Source organism: Schistocerca gregaria, chromosome 6 (assembly GCF_023897955.1).
Source record: "Schistocerca gregaria isolate iqSchGreg1 chromosome 6, iqSchGreg1.2, whole genome shotgun sequence".
Classification (NCBI taxonomy): Eukaryota; Metazoa; Arthropoda; class Insecta; order Orthoptera; family Acrididae; genus Schistocerca; species Schistocerca gregaria.
Genome location: NC_064925.1, coordinates 447663847 through 447683208, shown reverse-complemented (window position 1 = coordinate 447683208; position 19362 = coordinate 447663847). Strand labels below are relative to the sequence as shown.

General features: G+C 37.5%; 1 protein-coding gene across 4 annotated transcripts in view; it reads left to right on the top strand.

Annotated features, from left to right (window-relative positions):
• The window catches only part of LOC126278021 (ubiquitin carboxyl-terminal hydrolase 20-like), a 160654-nt gene that overhangs the window by 36520 nt on the left and 104772 nt on the right, over window positions 1-19362 (top strand). The gene's annotated exons all lie outside the window — the stretch shown is intronic.

Sequence of the window (19362 nt, the reverse complement as noted above, 5' to 3'; positions counted from 1 at the left end):
GGGGGGAGTTTTGGCCAGAAGGTGCAAATCTGGTGCTGTACACTGTTTTTGTGATGGTATGACATCCATGCTGTCAGTTGACAAGCCATATTGTGAAAAAAAAAAAAACAGTATGGCTATTGAGAATAGAAACTGTTTGCTGTTAATGAAACTGTTTTATGTGAACTGCAGTAATTACCGTCCTGCATTAAGTGTCATTGACTGAAAGGTCTGAGGAGAGGCTCGATGTCATTACGCGGTTTAATGATGATGGTAATGAAATTTGAAAATGCTGGTGATCTGGGTGTGGCATCTGGAAGAAGGAGGCATCCTATCCCGGTGGAAGTAATTAACAAGGTTGATGTTGCTGTAACTCATAATGCAGCAAGTGCCCTGGATAGCACTAGTGCTAGTGCTCATGCAGTATGTCAAGAATTGTCCATCCCATGGTCAACAGCATGTAAAGTTTGCAGTCTACATTACACTGCTACCTATACAAGATCCCGATGGTGCACCAACTGAAACCTCATGATGTGTAGCAGTGTTCTGAATTTTCTCTTTGGTTTCTGGCACGCATCGAAGTTGATGAGGTGTGGCTGGACAATGTTCTGTGGACTCATGAGGCACATTTAATACTACAAGGTGTAATGAATACGCAGAACTAACAAATTTTATGTATTGCCAAACTGCATGCTGTGTATAAAGAGCCATTGCACTTGCTGTATGTGACTGCGGTGTGGGTTCACAAGCACCTTTATTCTCGGTCTGCTCTTCTTTGAAGAGAATGCAACCAGAGTGCCTGTTAGGTGTAGCACAACATTTGCATGTTATCAAAAAACCCTTGTACAGCATACAATCCCTGCTCTGGAATAGCGCAACTGTGTGGAAACTACTGTTTTCATGAAAGATGGGGCAACACCTCATGTCATTCGCCTAGTGAAAGATCTGCTTAATGCATACTTCAAATCTCCAGAAGTACGTCCACATGCATGGCCTGCAACATCAACTGATCTGAATCCATGCGACTTTTGGCTCTGGGGGATATCTAGAAGAATGCATTTGCCAGGGACATGTTCATCCTTACCTGATCTGAAAGCCAGTATACAGCAACACAGTGCTCTGATTCCACCGGAACTGCTGCGAGCAACTGTTGATCACGTTGTTTTACAGATGCATCATCTTTTTGACATCTCCAGTGCTTGTGTCGAACAAATTGTGTTAGAACATTTCTATTCATCTTTATTGCATTCACAGCAACAGATTTGCATGTGATTGCCAAAATTGGAACTAATTTTTTTTCCAGCAAAAATCAGTTCTGCATTTACACTTTATTATAAGTACAATGTTTTGCTGCCATATGGTAATTACAGCCCACACTAGAAATCTGTGAGTAGCTGCACTTTAATTATAACCAACTGGTACATGTGTTATATGAGTACGTTTAACCTTGTGAACTACTCATGTAAATAGTTTTGTACTTGCTCAGATTGTCAAGTCACAACAAGATCAAAAATACCAAATTTGTGACATGTGAGAAATTATTTTCATTTATACTCATACAGTAGTTACTGGTGATCGCTATTTGACTTTACACAAATAAAATATAAAACTGCATAATCACTGTTTCAAAGGCTGATTCACAGTTACTAATAACATGTAATGCAACTGCTTGCTAAACAGCCATACAGACCAGGTGATAATGAATTTAGTACTTCCAAGTTCAGGCTAATAAATAGGTACTATAATCTTCGCCGTCTGACAGGTTTGTTACGAAATGATCCATAGTACAGTTCCTACTAATTTCTTGTTGATAAAAGTCTGTCTGTAATTTTTCTGTATGCTTTACACCATCCGCATATGCAGAAATCGTGAAACTTTCGATCACTATATGCAGAAGACTCTGATATGGTGGCAATCTAATTACTTGGTGCCCATCTTGTTTAGCTATCTTCTTCTAATTATAGCTATGGTATGCACAGATGTTGACTCTACAATAAGTCTTTTCAGGTCAAAGCTGTTCAGTAACTCTCTCATCTGTACCATATCTCTAGCACAGGCTGCCATTGACACCTATTTTGCTTTTATTGTGCTCAGTGCAGCAGCAGCAGCTTGTTTCATATTCTTCCAGTACACCAGAAATCCTGCCACTATTGTCAAAAGTCTGGTAATACTTTTGTGATCATCTACAAGAGTAGCCCAATCAGCCTCAGTAAATGCTTAAGTATTTGTCCGATGGGACAATATGTAAGTTTGTATTGCCCTGTTTCCTTTACATATCTTAGTACCCCTTTCGTTGCATTCCAGTTATTCATGTTAAATTTTGAACACATTGTGACAACTTTATCGCTGAGAAAACAATGACTGTTCAAGTTATCTGTAAGAGGTGATGTGATCCACCGATGAGCTCTCTAGTTTTAAGTTCATCATCACCCTTCTCATCAAGGAAATTTGGTTTTATTTCCATCAGTCTCTCATCTCCCATAGCATTTTTAAGTCACAATCTGTCGAGTATGTGATTAATTTCCTGAATCTGAGAAATACTAATAATTCCGTCTTCACTCCTAACTTGGGTGACACCATGCCTGTGTGCTTGGTTTTGAAGGATCATAATATCGAATTAATCCCAGTTTTTTAGTGATTTATGTAAATCATAATTCTAGCATCTACTGCTTTGTTTCAGTCCGTATATGGACTTGTTTAACTTGTAAACAAAACTTTCTTGGCCTTTCTTTATAAAATCTTCTGGCTGGAGCATTTATGCATTTTCCTTTAATTTGCTTTGCAGATATGTACTCTTTGCACTGTACTGATCAGTAGGGCAATTTTTCTCAATGCAGTATGCTATCAATTGACAAATTGATTTGAAATTTAAAACAGAAGAATAAATCTTATTATAGTCTACACCTTCTACTTGGCTAAAGTCTTTTGCAGCTAAGCAAGCTTTAAAAATTTGCCTCTCACCTGTTTCCTTCCTCTTAAATACCCATCTGTTCTTTACAGGAATTACACCAGATGGTGGATGACCAATTTACAAACATCGTGATTCTTCAAGAAGTTAATTTTTGCATTGATTGCAACTATCCATTCCGCTACCTCATCAGGATTAAGTGCTTAATGATTTGTCATTGTTCCTTCCTCACCCAAAGTTCATTTTTTGTTCTTCATTTGGAATGACGTGTCGTTCATTGACACTTGCTTAAACCTTTTTGTTATATCCTTTCTTACCCTGAAAAGTTGTCATGGAGTTTCTGCACTTTTCTGTATTATCTTCAATTTTATCCAAAGTTTCCTCATTATCTGATAGATCATAAAATTCCTCTGCAGTGCTCGAATCTTCTTTCACTTCATATTTAATCTTCAATACTTGGAAATGGTAATACACCTTCATTGCACAGACTAGCAAATTCTTTCTGATGTGTATTTTCATTTGAGCATTTGCCATTCAAAAATTGTTTGAACTTACAGTTCCTAGATTTCACAACCTGTTTAGTTTCTGGCATTCAGATCCTATATCCATGGCCATATAACATACAGACAACAGCCCGTGGTCTAGGGGTAGCGTCTTTGATTCATAATCACAAAACGTCATTGGTCCCGGGTTCGATCCCTGCCACTACCTAAATTTTGATAAATAATCAGCATTGGCGGCCGAAGACTTCAAGCATAAGAAATCAGCCTCATTCTGCCAACGGCCTTGTCAAAGAGGGCAGAGGAGCGGATAGAGGTTCAGGGCACTCTCTAGTCCTAGGGGTGGGAAATTGCCCCTAAAGGCGGAAGAATCAGCAATGATCAACGACATGAGGATGCAGAAGGCAATGGAAACCACTGCATTAAAGACACGTAACGTGTATCCACAGGACATGTGGCCTGTAGTTGAAGAAGTGTCATGATGATCTCTCCATTGGCAAAAGATTCCGGAATAGTCCCCCATTCGGATATCCGGGAGGGGACTACCAAGGGGGAGGTTACCATGAGAAAAAGGTTGAATAATCAACGAAAGGATAATGTTCTACCAGTAGGGGTGTGGAATGTCAGAAGCTTGAACGTAGTAGGGAAACTAGAAAATCTGAAAAGGGAAATGCAAAGGCTCAATCAAGATATAGTAGGGGTCAGTGAAGTGAAGTGAAGTGGAAGGAAGACCAGGATTTCTGGTCAGATGAGTATCGGGTAATATCAGCAGCAGCAGAAAATGGTATAACAGGTGTAGGATTCGTTATGCATAGGAAGGTAGGGCAGAGGGTGTGTTACTGTGAACAGTTCAGTGACCGGGTTGTTCTAATCAGAATAGAAAGCAGACCAACACTGACAACGATAGTTCAGGTATATATGCCGACGTCGCAAGCTGAAGATGAACAGATAGAGAAAGTGTATGAGGATATTGAAAGGGTAATGCAGTATGTTAAGGGGGACGAAAATCTAATAGTCATGGGCGACTGGAATGCAGTTGTAGGGGAAGGAGTAGAAGAAAACGTTACAGGAGAATATGGGCTTGGGACAAGGAATGAAAGAGGAGAAAGACTAATTGAGTTCTGTAACAAGTTTCAGCCAATAATAGCGAATACCCTGTTCAAGAATCACAAGAGGAGGAGGTATACTTGGAAAAGGCCGGGAGATACGGGAAGATATCAGTTGGATTACATCATGGTCAGACAGATATTCCGAAATCAGATATTGGATTGTAAAGCGTACCTAGGAGCAGATATAGACTCAGATCACAATATAGTAGTGATGAAGAGTAGGCTGAAGTTCAAGACATTAGTCAGGAAGAATCAATACGCAAAGAAGTGGAATACGGAAGTTCTAAGGAATGATGAGATATGTTTGAAGTTCTCTAACGCTATAGATACAGCTATAAGGAATAGCGCAGTAGGCAGTACAGTTGAAGAGGAATGGACATCTCTAAAAAGGGCAATCACAGAAGTTGGGAAGGAAAACATAGGTACAAAGAAGGTAGCTGCGAAGAAACCATGGGTAACAGAAGAAATACTTCAGTTGATTGATGAAAGGAGGAAGTACAAACATGTTCCGGGAAAATCAGGAATACAGAAATACAAGTCACTGAGGAATGAAATAAATAGGAAGTGGAGGGAAGCTAAGACGAAATGGTTGCAGGAAAAATGTGAAGACACCGAAAAAGATATGATTGTCGGAAGGACAGACTCAGCATACAGGAAAGTCAAAACAACCTTTGGTGACATTAAAAGCAACGGTGGTAACATTAAGAGTGCAACGGGAAGTCCACTGTTAAATGCAGAGGAGAGAGCAGATAGGTGGAAAGAATACATTGAAACCCTCTATGAGGGTGAAGATTTGTCTGATGTGATAGAAGAAGAAACAGGAGTCGATTTAGAAGAGATTGGGGGTCTAGTATTAGAATCGGAATTTAAAAGAGCTTTGGAGGACTTCGGTAAAATAAGGCAAAAGGGATAGATAAAATTCCATCAGAATTTCTAAAATCATTAGGGGAAGTGGCAACAAAAAGACTATTCACTTTGATGTGTGGAATATTTGAGTCTGGCGACATACCATCTGACTTTCGGAAAAGCATCATCCACACAATTCCGAAGACGGCAAGAGCTGACAAGTGCGAGAATTCTCGCACAATCAGCTTAACAGCTCATGCATCGAAGCTGCTTACAAGAATATTATACAGAAGAATGGAAAAGAAAATTGAGAATGCGCTAGGCGACGATCAGTTTGGCTTTAGGAAAAGTAAAGGCACGAGAGAGGCAATTCTGACGTTACACCTAATAATGGAAGCAAGGCTAAAGAAAAATCGAGACACGTTCATAGGATTTGTCGACCTGGAAAAAGCGTTCGACAATATAAAATGGTGCAAGCTGTTCGAGATTCTGAAAAAAGTAGGGGTAAGCTATAGGGAGAGACGGGTCATATACAATATGTACAACAACTAAGAGGGAATAATAAGAGTGGACGATCAAGAATGAAGTGCTCGTATTAAGAAGGGTGTCAGACAAGGCTGTAGCCTTTCGCCCCTACTCTTCAATCTGTACATCGAGGAAGCAATGATGGAAATAAAAGAAAGGTTCAGGAGTGGAATTAAAATACAAGGTGAAAGGATATCAATGATACGATTCGCTGATGACATTGCTATCCTGAGTGAAAGTGAAGAAGAATTAAATGATCTGCTGAACGGAATGAACAGTCTAATGAGTACACAGTATGGTTTGAGAGTTAATCGGAGAAAGACGAAGGTAATGAGAAGTAGTAGAAATGAGAACAGTGAGAAACTTAATATCAGGATTGATGGTCACGAAGTCAATGAAGTTAAGGAATTCTGCTACCTAGGCAGTAAAATAACCAATGACGGACGGAGCAAGGAAGACATCAAAAGCAGACTCACTATGGCAAAAAAGACATTTCTGGCCAAGAGAAGTGTACTAATATCAAATACCGGCCTTAATTTGAGGAAGAAATTTCTGTGGATGTACGTCTGGAGTACAGCATTGTATGGTAGTGAAACATGGACTGTGGGAAAACCGGAACAGAAGAGAATCGAAGCATATGAGATGTGGTGCTATAGACGAATGTTGAAAATTAGGTGGACTGATAAGGTAAGGAATGAGGAGGTTCTACGCAGGATCAGAGAGGAAAGGAATATGTGGAAAACACTGATAAGGAGAAGGGACAGGATGATAGGACATCTGCTAAGACATGAGGGAATGACTTCCATGGTACTAGAGGGAGCTGTAGAGGACAAAAACTGTAGAGGAAGACAGAGATTGGAATACGTCAAGCAAATAATTGAGGACATAGGTTGCAAGTGCTCCTCTGAGATGAAGAGGTTAGCACAGGAAAGGAATTCGTGGCGGGCCGCATCAAACCAGTCAGTAGACTGATAAAAAAAAAAATACAGCTCCTAGATTTCACAACCTGTTTAGTGTCTGGCATTCAGATCCTATATCCATGGCCATATAAAGAGGGTCTGAGAAGAATGCTTTTTTCTGTCCTTGCTGATAATTTAGAACATTTTCTCTTTTTAGGATTGCTCCAGGCATATGCTGGGATGGTTTCTTTGAAAGGGCACGGCAGACTTCCTTCCCTAATCTGATGACACCGATGACCTCACTGTTTGGTTTCTTACCCCAAACAACCCAACTCTCTTTTTAGGTATAACTTTACATCATATCACTCTAGGTTTTTTAGTGACTACAATTTGTAAGTTGTATTTTCATTGTGGCTACTTGTAACACGATTTCTTATGTATGCCTCAGTGTGCATCAGCTCAGCCCAAGAACTCTTCAGCAATTTGCTTCCCAACAACAGGAACAGTACTTAATCATATTGTATTGTGTTGTATATTTATTGGTCCTGTGAATCATACATTGTACAGGGGTACATAATTATTTCGGACAAGTCAAATAATTGCAATAAAGTTTAAAAGAAAACTGTTTTATGGTTTCCAGTATATAGCAATATAAGTATAACATATAGGAATAACATTTCACAAATACACAAATAAATTTTACACATACACATTTCTTACTTTCGGCCTTGATTATCAGATACATACACATGTGTAATAGTACACAGATTAATCTACATATACATATTTCTTATTTTGGTCTTAATTTAAATTTTTCACACATTTACATGGTAGGTAAAAATTCATCAACATTATAGTAGCAATTCTGTAGCAAGTAGCCACTCACTGCAGCCACTCTGTTAACACACTGTTGAGGTGTTCAGCTATATCACTTTTCTGTGGTGTACATGTTGTCATTAGTTCAAGCTGAATTCATTCAGATTCACAGAACTATAACTATTTGCATGAACAGAGCTCTAGGCCATTAATAGTGTCTATTTTCTTCAAGTATTTAGCAGTTTGTTTTTTCACTTTAATCTTCCATTTCTTGAATTCTTCAAATACTTCATCCTTAGTTTTTTTTAAAAAATGCACAAATATGTTGGTGCTTGCATCATATGAGACACTCACTAAATATCTGTTGCCTCCCAAACTTGGAATATTGGTAGGTCCCAAGGGATCACTATGAACAAGTTCTAAAGTGGTTGTTCATTCCTTTGAATTTTATAATGTGGTGTTTGGAAACAGTCTTTTTATCAATTTACCCACCAGTCAGTCATCACGTGTTTATTTTTGCCTTTTTCTTAGTCCAAACAGAGAACTGCTTCCAAGGCTAGTGATTTTGTGTTAAATTCATTGTTTCTCAATATGTTTATTGATCGCCTGTTGTCTGCACTTGCCTTCATTTTATGTAATATAAATGATCTTTCTGTTTAGTTTTAATGAGCAGTCTTCTAGGTTCATCATAGATCTTATAACCTTCTTTACCAAAAGTAACCTTTCCATCGTTTGCGGTGAGCTGCCTTACAGATAAGATTGCGTGGTCAATCTTGGGTACAAGAGAGGAATTTTAAGCTTAAAATTCTTTAGCCAAACTTTTATTGTTAATTACCTTTGCACTTACTACACCTTTCCCCATGGTGTCTGCTTTTATGTCATCAGCTGAAGTTATGATTTCAACTAAAATATTTTTATCAACAGCTCAAAAATAATTTTCATTTAGAACCATGTTATGAATTGCCCCAGAATCCACTATCCTGCTGTCACTATTCAGTGTAACTGTGACACAGGAAGCACTCATGCTAACAGCACCTCATATCTTCGCTCTCGTTCAGATTTCACCTTCTCAGGATGATCTCTGAATACGTGATCAACTTTGCGGCAGCTGCAGCAAATGGAAGTACCTTTCCATGTTGTTTCTTTCTTCATTTGTTGCTTTCCTATGTCATCTTATTCTGTAAATGGAATTTTCAGTACCTTAATATCACGATTAAACAAAACTGTAACTAAAGCTTCCCATTCATCTGGAAGTCCTCGTAAAATAGTCATTACTAGGTTCTCCAAGGTGCCATTATTGCACCAAACCTCCATAAAAGTTTATAAATACTTTTGGAGTAAAGGAGATGACTCACCAAAGACCAGAAGCATTGAGTCGTTGACAGGCATGCACAAAAAAGAAAGAAAGAAAGGTTGCCTAGTTTTTAAAGGTCTCCTTTACTCAGAAAGTATTTACTTTGTACCAGAATTTTCCTACAAAATTATACCTCCATAAAAGTTTCTCAATTTAGGCCTGAGTCTGTAGAAAGCAGTATTGGCAACATACGGTACCACTGATCAAGGCTTCCCACTCAAGACCACGCAAGTTTCGTTAATCCTTTCCTAGGCTACCTTAATTAATTGACATGTAGGTTTACCTGCTACTTCTTTTATGTAAATCTCTCATTTTTGATGTCCATCGAATCAGTTCTTGTAGCAGATTGAATTCTTTAGAAGATGCAAGCAGGTAACCTGTGATAAGTGGAAGTGTTGGTAGCTAATCAACTTGAAATAAGTTCCATGATACCAAAAAGATGCATTTATTAGCGAACATCATAAAACAGTTTACAGTGAAGTAACTGAAACAATTTTTCACATAAAGTTACTAACAGCCGAGAGCATGGCTAAGAAGACTAGTACAGAGAACAGACTCGGATTACACCCACTCATAAACTATCACAAATGAGCTGGCTCTGAAAACATCCTGTCACCGACTGGTGAGATTGACATGCAGCCGAATCTTTTGCATGCTTCATAATTATTTGTACATTATTGGTAGTTTAATAATATTACTTTCATTGTTGATTTAACTAGTTTACTGCAGAGTATTAGTGTCTCATTAAAACTCTGATGACAGAAAGGCTCCTCCAAGTATTTGATGTGTCAAAAGAGTGGACTATGATAACTATTATTTAGCAAAGAAATCCTAAGTTACGAGTGTGAATGTATGCGGTTCCCCCATATATGGATCACGAGGCACGATTCCTTCTCATCACTGACTACATCTTCTCATTCCAGTGATCCACTACTACACCATATGGTCCATCTGTTACTGAAATCTCCATGGGAAACAGCATCTCATTTGATGCTGTTGCATTCTGCAGTACTTATTAAGGGAGTGAATTACTTCTGCAAGCTGCTGCATCCCAATAAAATGTAAAATTTAGAAAATAATATGCCGTCTAAAATAAGAAGAATGTTACAATCTTGATCCTCAGGTTCATCACCAATTTCCACTAGATCTACCATAGTTTTGTTTCAGTCCTAGGTAATTTTCCATAGGTTCACAGTTCTCCATTTTTGGTGAATATAATTTTTGTCTTAGTTGCACATTGCAGAATTTGCTATCCTCTGAGGCATATCGTTTTTTATGTTCTTCCCTCACTGTTTTTGATTTGTCAAATTTTGTGTATGCATTTGCTGCTTGTCCCATATGGAAACTACAGTTTCTGCTAGCACTTTTCATTGATGTATTATATATGCCTCTTCAACAACAACTAATGCAGCTTCACCAGGTTGTGTCTTGGCAGGTTCAGTTACAGCCCACAAATTAGAATCTTATCAGAATCATTTTCATTTGATACAACCAGGATGCATAATTAACTCCATTTAGTTTCTCAAGCTGTGTCTATTCATCATTCTCTCTTATATTTTGCAAATCTCTGTACTTTTATTAAAAGAAAACGTTTTCTTTCTCATGAAATTCACAAACACAGATCGGCACCAGTTAAGTTTTCCAAATGTGTCGTGCAAAAATATTCAGTTGTTTTAGCCAAATATCTCGTGTTTGCTATGTTTGTGAGTTTTACATTGGATCATTGATACTAACTCACTTTTCTGTTTTCTTTTTTTAGCATTTCCGGGCCCATAATCAATGTAGAATAAAATGTTCATATTACATACATTAATATTTGTTAATCCAAAAGAATCACAGAGAAACGAAATTTCTTTTTTACTGGAACAGAGGGTTCAGTTTTATTTTAAAAAATCAAAGATAATCCAATCATGTCACAAAATGGAATAAATAAAGCAGGTCTTGTCCACTTGTTTAACTCGTAAGAAATACACTGCATGTCATCTCACTGTGGTAATCCTCATAAATCAACTGTGAAGCCTTTAAATATTAGTTTACTTGGAGGAGTAAACCCAGTGTCTGTTGACCCTGCATGTATGATAATAATGTGACTTTCCTAGCAGGACTTTCAGACCACTGTCCAGTTTCCAGCACTTTGATCTGGGAGCTGCAGTATAATTCCTCTCCCTGTAGAATTTTCTTCCAGTATTCATCTTACGATATCAGAAGACCATCTCATTGTGTAAGGATCAGAGGAACGTAACTCCATTTTAGCTACTTTACAGGAGTTAAAAAAATGATATTTTAAGAAGTACATTTCATTTTTCAGTGACTAATACAAACTTGATTGAAAAATTTCTACATTACACATACATACACTTAAAAATCTGTCAGATGATAATATATTTATAAAAATGGTTCTTACTGGACTACCACTATTAATTTTTAATATGGTGCTAAGGAGATACGTCTTTATGATTCTAAGTGAATAAATCTACATAGAGGTTTTACAATTTGGAGATATGCATTTGGTTTGCCAAAATATAACGTATAAAGGTAATTTACTCATTAAAACAGATACGGTACAGTAAAAGTAAAAACATATGAGTGAAATTTGTACCTACATCACTAATGAATGTTCACTTTCTAGCTAACTTCAACACAACTGTTGCTACCACAGTATGAATATCCAGCTATTTCTTCTTGAAGACTCTTGTAAAATGCTTGGTACTGTTCCCTGATAATGCCACTGCAGCATAGATTCAGGAGGTCTTTTACCTTCTCTTTCTGAAGTTTCAGTGCTCCATGGCATTTCGGTTCAAACTGGAAGATTGTATCAGAATTTCGGGATTTTCTGGAAACTGGCAAACTTCTGAATTGTTGATTATGGAAATGCTTGAAAAAGAAGTGATTAACATCACTTTTGCGATATTGAAGTTGCGTCACTTTAAGCCATTGTAATTGATTTCCTTCACTGTCAATTTTAGTATTCTTAAACTTTACCTTCTGCATAGCACCAAAATCCAAAAAGTCCTTCTGGTCCATTTCAATGACTTCATACAGTCTTTGTTTTGAAGCTGTTTGAACATCAGTATATTGCCCCGAAGGGTCATAAATATTAACATTTTTTGCAGCCCTCTCTATACGAGCATCGACTGAATCACACTCCATTAAAGAGTGGCCAGGCTCAAAGAAGCACTGCTGTATCACCAGGATTTTCAGTGTTTGGACAGCATGAAGGAGCATGGTACTCATGTTGACATTTCGGTTCCGTCCACCACAAGTGTCGGAGAACAAAACAACTGGACGGCCATCTGCAATCTTCTAGAGTTCTTGAAATACACATGATGCTACTTCAATTGAGCCGTGTTTAGCCACACCTTCATGCCACATGTAATTTCTAGCTTTCCTGGTAACAGTGTTGTATACTGTGAGGTTGTATACCGCCAGTCTTCTTTTGTAAAAAATGGCTTTAGCTGCTATGTGTGGACAGTATCTCGCAGCTTCTAGGTCAAACTCCAGTAAATGACATTCTCCTGCTTTGGCCCGCCCTTAAATATTATTATTATTATTATTATTATTATTATTATTTTTTTTTTTTTAGTATCCTAGCAGCCTCCTTTCTCTTTAGGTGTTCTGAGTGCTGGTCTTTCTCTGCCTCTTGATTTCCTTCAGAGAGATTTTGAAAGCGATAGCAGTGGTCAAATACATCTTTTCTTGTAACATGAAAGCCTAAGTTAAACTGTATTGAATATTTCTCTGTAAAGCCGATATTTTTCAGCAGTAACTTGTTCCTCTTCGCAACGTTTCTTATATAGTTCGTGCATTATATGTATATTCAAATCTCCTGGTAAGAACTGTCGCACAGTAATGCGATGGAATGATAGGAAATGATTTTATATGGTTCCTTATTCTCTCCCTTGCCTCCTGGGATCTCCTTATACCTGGACAATGATGACCCCTCTTGTCAGCAGACAGAATCATGTTGCTGCTGTCCCTTTTCTTCTGTATATATCACACAAATGTTTCTGATATATTAAAAATGCTAAGGAAAAACCCTAGACACACAAACTTCACTACCATTTTTCAGGAGAACGTACTTCTTTCTGACATTTCTTCGAGACTGCGCACCTTCAGAACGTGGCCTTGCTTTAGGTGCCACCTTAATAAGTGGTGCTAAATACTGTCGCTGCTTTTCTAAATCTTTCAACATCCAGATTTCTTGGAACATCTGTCTCCTTTCAGTCTCATTGATGTTCTCACTACACTTTCTCGGGCATTTGGAACAATCCTTGTACTTAAATGTTCTGGCTGGTACTTCTTTATTAGCAGTTGATTTGTACACCTTTCCTGGCTGCCTATTCATTTTTCTTATGTTCTTTTTCCACTTGCCAGTGTTCTTACTTCTTTTTCTCGTTTTATTTTCCTTATCAACTTCCTTTTTTTCTGTCAGATTGTCCATGGTCTTGATCATTAGACTCAACGGTCACTGGATTAACTACTTCCTGTTGCACGTTCATTAACATTACAAAACCTTTGCCCACACAAATTGAAGAATCGGGACTGAATAGCTGATTCGTTGGTGAACGTGGATTTCCATATTGTATCTCCTTTGTGACATTGTCTGGAAAGGAGAAAATTATATTACTGATGTTAGTGCCTTATCTAGCATAATATACCACATTAATCAACTATGAATCTTACAGTCCCATTGTATTTTAAAAATTATGACGTGCGATAATTACGACAAAATGTACCACTTCACCCAAAGACAATAAATGTGGCCCTAGCTCTATTGAAGTGCACATGTGTTATTATTTTAGTAACATCGCTGTTAGGAGAAGAAATAAATCCGAATGTGATTAAAGACCACTAAGAAAATGCGTATACACAATCATATTAAAACGATAGTCCCAGTATATGTATTTTGTTTGTCAAATAATTTGTGACTAAGAAATTAGTATTTAAAATGTTAAACAAGATCCACGGATTATCCTTTTGCTTAACGATAGTCCCAGTATATGTATTTTGTTTGTCAAATAATTTGTGACTAAGAAATTAGTATTTAAAATGTTAAACAAGATCCACGGATTATCCTTTTGCTTACCGAGGTTTTCTAAAGATAGTTGCAGTTTCTGTTGAACTGCAGCTCTCCTTTTCTTTGGCCTCGGTGATGGTGATGGTGATGATGAGGATGAATAATCCATGCTGTTTTCGGGTATGTAATCGTCTGATGAACCTGAACTAAGCACTTTGAAATCATTGCAATCTTCTTCAGTTAACTCCTGCAGTCGTTTCACTTTGGAACAGTTTTGTATTGCAAACAAGGTTTTACCATTCTTTTCTTCTGCTTCTGTAATTTCTACAATATGGTATACAAACAACGAATGGGAATCCAGTCAATCAACCTAACGATCTGTATCTCCATGGATGATTATCTCATAGATAAAATTAATAGTAATTCATCTTACCTTCATTGGATGTAGAATTACTTTCACTGCAGTAATTTTGGTTCACTAGCTCAACCATTCTCCTTCCTCGTGAAGTCATTTGATGTGACAATGACAGCAACATGAGTGCGTTGACAATGCTTACAAAGGGCACTCATTGTTTAGTGTTTCTCCTCTTATTGATTCTTGCAAAGGAAATACAATGGCTTGAAACCTCGTACATAAGGTGTTTCGAGAATTGATGAACAGATGAATGATTCAGCAGGGAGGCGTGATGCGAAGTTTCTACTTGGCGTCGCGAGCTTCATTATTATCTGCTAGACAACATATAATACTCTTTCAGGAAAACAGTGCACAAATGCAGCAAAATTTTACTATACAAAGCAAGCAGATAATGGTATCTGCTGAACAAAAACGAATTTCCAAATTTTGCTTCATGAAGTAAACAGTCAGAAGAATGTAAATGCCCATACGTTTTGCTGATCCGAAAATAGAGATTCGCTGACTCGAGACAGAAGAACGTAAGAGCCAATATGTTTATCTGTCTCTAAATTAAGCTCACAACTTGGAGATATGCAGCAGCTTATTCTGGCAATGAGAAGAGATAGGGATACACCGTTTTGACACAACAAGGACCTGATTACCGTGGGGACATACGTTAAAAAAACCGAAAATCGCGTTTTTTTCCTCTGACTCTCACATGACGATGTCCTTTAATATTCTTAAAACTGTTCGTTGACTGCTACTAAAATCAGTTCTTTGTTTGTTGTGAAAACAAATTGTCTGCAATTCGATATTTGCATATCAAAAGATGTACATTGTAAAATGTTCTTAAAACATCATGCTTGCGAAAATCATCCATCTTGCACTCCTTTTTTTCTAAGATTGTGTCGCTTCCCCAGGATTAAAAGATGCAGACCCATAGGTTTTGATACATGTGTTTGCTTCACTAAATATACACTACACAGTTCTCTATTTCACACCACTGATCTCAGCTATTTTCACCTGGCCATGTGACAAGTAGTCTGCTGTGGACTCTTTTTGGAGAAATTACATGCTCAGACTACTATAGGTCTTGCCTCTTAGTGTAACACTTGGTGCTTTTCTGATCCATCAGCCATAAAGAACACCTCAGAGTTCACCCAGCAACGTGTTAAAACGAAACATGGGAATGACACTATTGTTGAGAATTTGACCTGATCCACCATTTATTGTTACTTTGCACTGCCCCCCCCCCCCCCCCCCTCCCACCTTCTTACCTGCACACCACTATAGCTGTGGAAATTTTAAAATTTGCAGATGCATTTAAAACGAGTCTTATATTTTACCTCAAAACAGAATGGCTGCCGAACATTTAGATTCAGGAAGCTAAATTCCCAGTAAATTCAATTATTCTTAGCTTTCAGAAAGGCTTGTGCCTCCTTTGGAGGGGGGGGGGGGGGGCGATAGGTTTGGAAGAATGAGCAGGTCACTAAGCACACTGGCAGGAGAACAATGCATCTTTTATGAAGATGAAGATCGTGTACAGGACAACTTCAGTGGGGTGTGGACAGAGTGGAAGTAGTGGATTTTCAGGATTAGTAAACCTCATAAAATCCAAGAAAATGCCTGGTTATTGTTTCAAATATGGGTTACAAAGGATCCTCAAGGAAGAATATGCCATGTACCAGTTGCAAGGGCAATGGAGTGGCTGGCTGGAAGTTACAGGATGTCAAAAAGAACTGTGGTATTTCAGGGCTAGTGCAGAATAATAGAAAGAGACTGAGGCAGGAACAGGCACATGTCATAGTTGTTGCCGTGTTAGATGGCCTAAGCCATCTGCCCGGGAGGAGAGCTACAGCACGGGAGAGGCAGCTTCAGAAGCATCTCTCTGTAAATGGATGCCAGAGGCATTTGCATGACTTCTCTGCCACATGTCCTGATTGGTTATTCAATTTATGCTGGACTTCGCAACATCTTGGACTTCAGTCAGTTCGGTACGTGTATGATGGCGTATGTAGGGGCTGGAACAACTGGGTATTGAACACAAAAGCTTAGCAAGATAGAACAAAGAGATTAGCGAGACAAAACTGCAACAAAATTATTAATTTCTTGGGTTCCACGATGTGACTGAGAAGAGAACAAAAGATTAGCGAGACAAAACTGCAACAAAATTATTAATTTCTTGGGTTCCACAATGTGACTGAGAAGTGGCATTGTACATACAATTGCTGGGTTGTACAATCACGTGTTTCTTCTGAGAGTTGTAAGGAGCGTGAGGATAAGCAGAGGTTTCCAAATCATTTGTTTGCTACATATAGATTTAGTCATCGACTGCTCATCATCACATTTTATATGATACCCATTTTCAACAAGAAATGTCAGTTTGTTTCTTGTCACAAACATGATGACTTTCCAGAAATGCCTTTGTACCTTATCTTATACACCTACATTAAAATACTGTCTCATTGCTTATTTTGCATGACACTTATTTCCTTTTAAAGATAGCTGAAAAATCTTCAGCCTGTTACAAATTATGTGGAAAAGCTTTGTCAGTTGTATCTAGTTTGATGCCATGGCGCATGATTTAATGGCTTTATTAATATAGACCTAGTTTTTCTAAAACATTTTTAGTATAAATGGCAATGTTTTCATACAGAATATAGCATTGTAATATGTGCTTCAATGAGGACCTAGTTCATTCTTCCCATCATGTGCATTTGGTTTCCAAACCTTTATTGATTTCGTTCCCTTGCCACACTGTTTACACTTAATTCACTCTCCCCCCTTTGTCATGATGACTGGTGACGTTAATGACAAGGATGAGGTCTGTGCTTATGTGGTGCATTTCATTGCTATATGCTGCATGTTTAGAATGGCTGAAAATATTTCGAATCTCATGGAAGAGTGACAAAACCATGAATATGGTTACCTGAAGATGATTATGGATCCATAACTATTTATGCTGGCAAAAGTAATTTTCTTAATCATTTGGAAGTACTTGTAGTTTTATCAGATTTCCTTAGAAATGTCAGTTACCACCTATCTGATCAGACAAGAGAAAATTAGTAGCTTGTGATAATGAGATTTTTAAAGTCTGTGGCAGTTTATTGGATGATAAATAAATAGTAATGTGTGAAAAAAAAAATGAACGGTACAAGTAAAATGAAAAGAAGCTATTGAATGAATGGACAACAGAATTCCAAAGATCTTGTTACGGTATAAAGGTCATTCACACTTGATGGTACAAAACAGAACATCTAGGCCAAGGTTTTTCAGGAAGTAAGTTTAGACATTCACATTGACACTGGTAGGAGAGATGGCATCTGCTGACACTGGAAGTTAACCTATTTTCATTGTGGTCTTCATCATAGTGAATATTGTGACTTTGCATTTCTGTGAGCAATGCCAATGTTACAAGATGACTTGGATATTTTTTTCCCCATTGATTGTTATTCCCCAATAGGGGCCAAATATCTAAGTGTGTAAAATGATTTCAGTTTTACAATAATTGGCCAGAGAAAAAGTCTAACTGTATAAATAAGAACATGAATTGATGAAACAGTCTTCATTAAATGACCTATTTCAACAGTGCAGTTCACCTCTATTGAAGGAGGAAAAATGTTAATTGGTACTTCAAAAGTAAAATAAAACACAGTGAATGTAGTAAGCAGCCTCTAAGTATATTGCCTTATAAATATTTGCTACTTTTTTTGTTTGTATATATTTTTGCTAACAAATAAATGTCTATGTCTGAAAATGTTGGGATGGAACTTTCCACGTTATTTCACTTTTCAGCAAGTTACTGTGCAAAACTTTTCAAGAACAACGATTATGAAGTTTGCTTTGTCGATTAATAAACTTGCATTGCCAGTTCCTTAATTCTGAATGTATATTCAAACCATTTATACCACAGTTGGTATCTCACAACCTCACTGTCTCAGTGCAGTACTTGGATGACAGAAGTGATGTAAATCGACATGCCAGTAATTTTGAGAACACTACTGTTTGATGGTGATGTCACCTGCTGGTGCATCTCATTGTGTCTTGTGTGAATGGGTTTTAAGCCAAAAGGACTAAGAAATATAGAATCTTTCTACCAAATGGGAGGACAATTTTCTGTGAAGGAATAGTATCAAAAGACAAAATGTGAAATGTGGTGGTCTTTAAAATGAATTAAGTGCCAAAAAAGTAATCACCAGGAATAAATATAAAACATGTGAAGTTATAAAATAATAGATAATGTACCGATGTTTCTTAAAAGCTAGAAATGAGGAGAAAGGAAAAGTTAATTAAATAAAAAAAAATACATATGATGAAAACATTGGAGAAAAGGACAACCAGATTTATACTGAGTGAAATAAGGCACTGATTTTTCTCCTTATAATGTTGTAGGTCTTGCCATTATTGATTGCCTCACTCATACAGCAGGATTTTCATTGAAGTCAGCTTCTCTGTTATTAACTATATAATAGGAAAGGTTATCGGTGTTGCTATGCAGGTGGAGACACAGTGTTTTGGAGATTGGTTGAGCATTAGACGGTGGTAGGTATTGTGTTCATGCCAACATATAGTTGCATCCCTGGTGAAATATTTCATCCAGTTGATCCAGTATGGTTTAGCACTGTTTGTAGAAGAGAGCGATTCTAAAATGTTATAGTAGGGAATCTTTAAGGTTGCAAAAAAGCGATTTTGAGGTACAGTGCTCTTTTTCAAAAATATTGGTAATTTTAACAGGCTCTACACAATATTTATCAGCAGTCTTTTCTTTCTACCTTTCTTTATTTTATGTTTCACTACAGCTTGTATTTTTGCCTCATATTTTCTGTCAATATGTGACTTGTGAACACTGGTATGAAATACATGCTTGTATGTAAGTTTAGAAGAGGGACGTGTATTTCCATATATCATAGTCATTCCTAAAGAAAATACAATTTAAAGAATTAATCATGTAAGTAGAATGGTGATTGCAGAGTTTAATGAATTCAGTTGCACTGTTCCACATTGGGCTGGCCGGG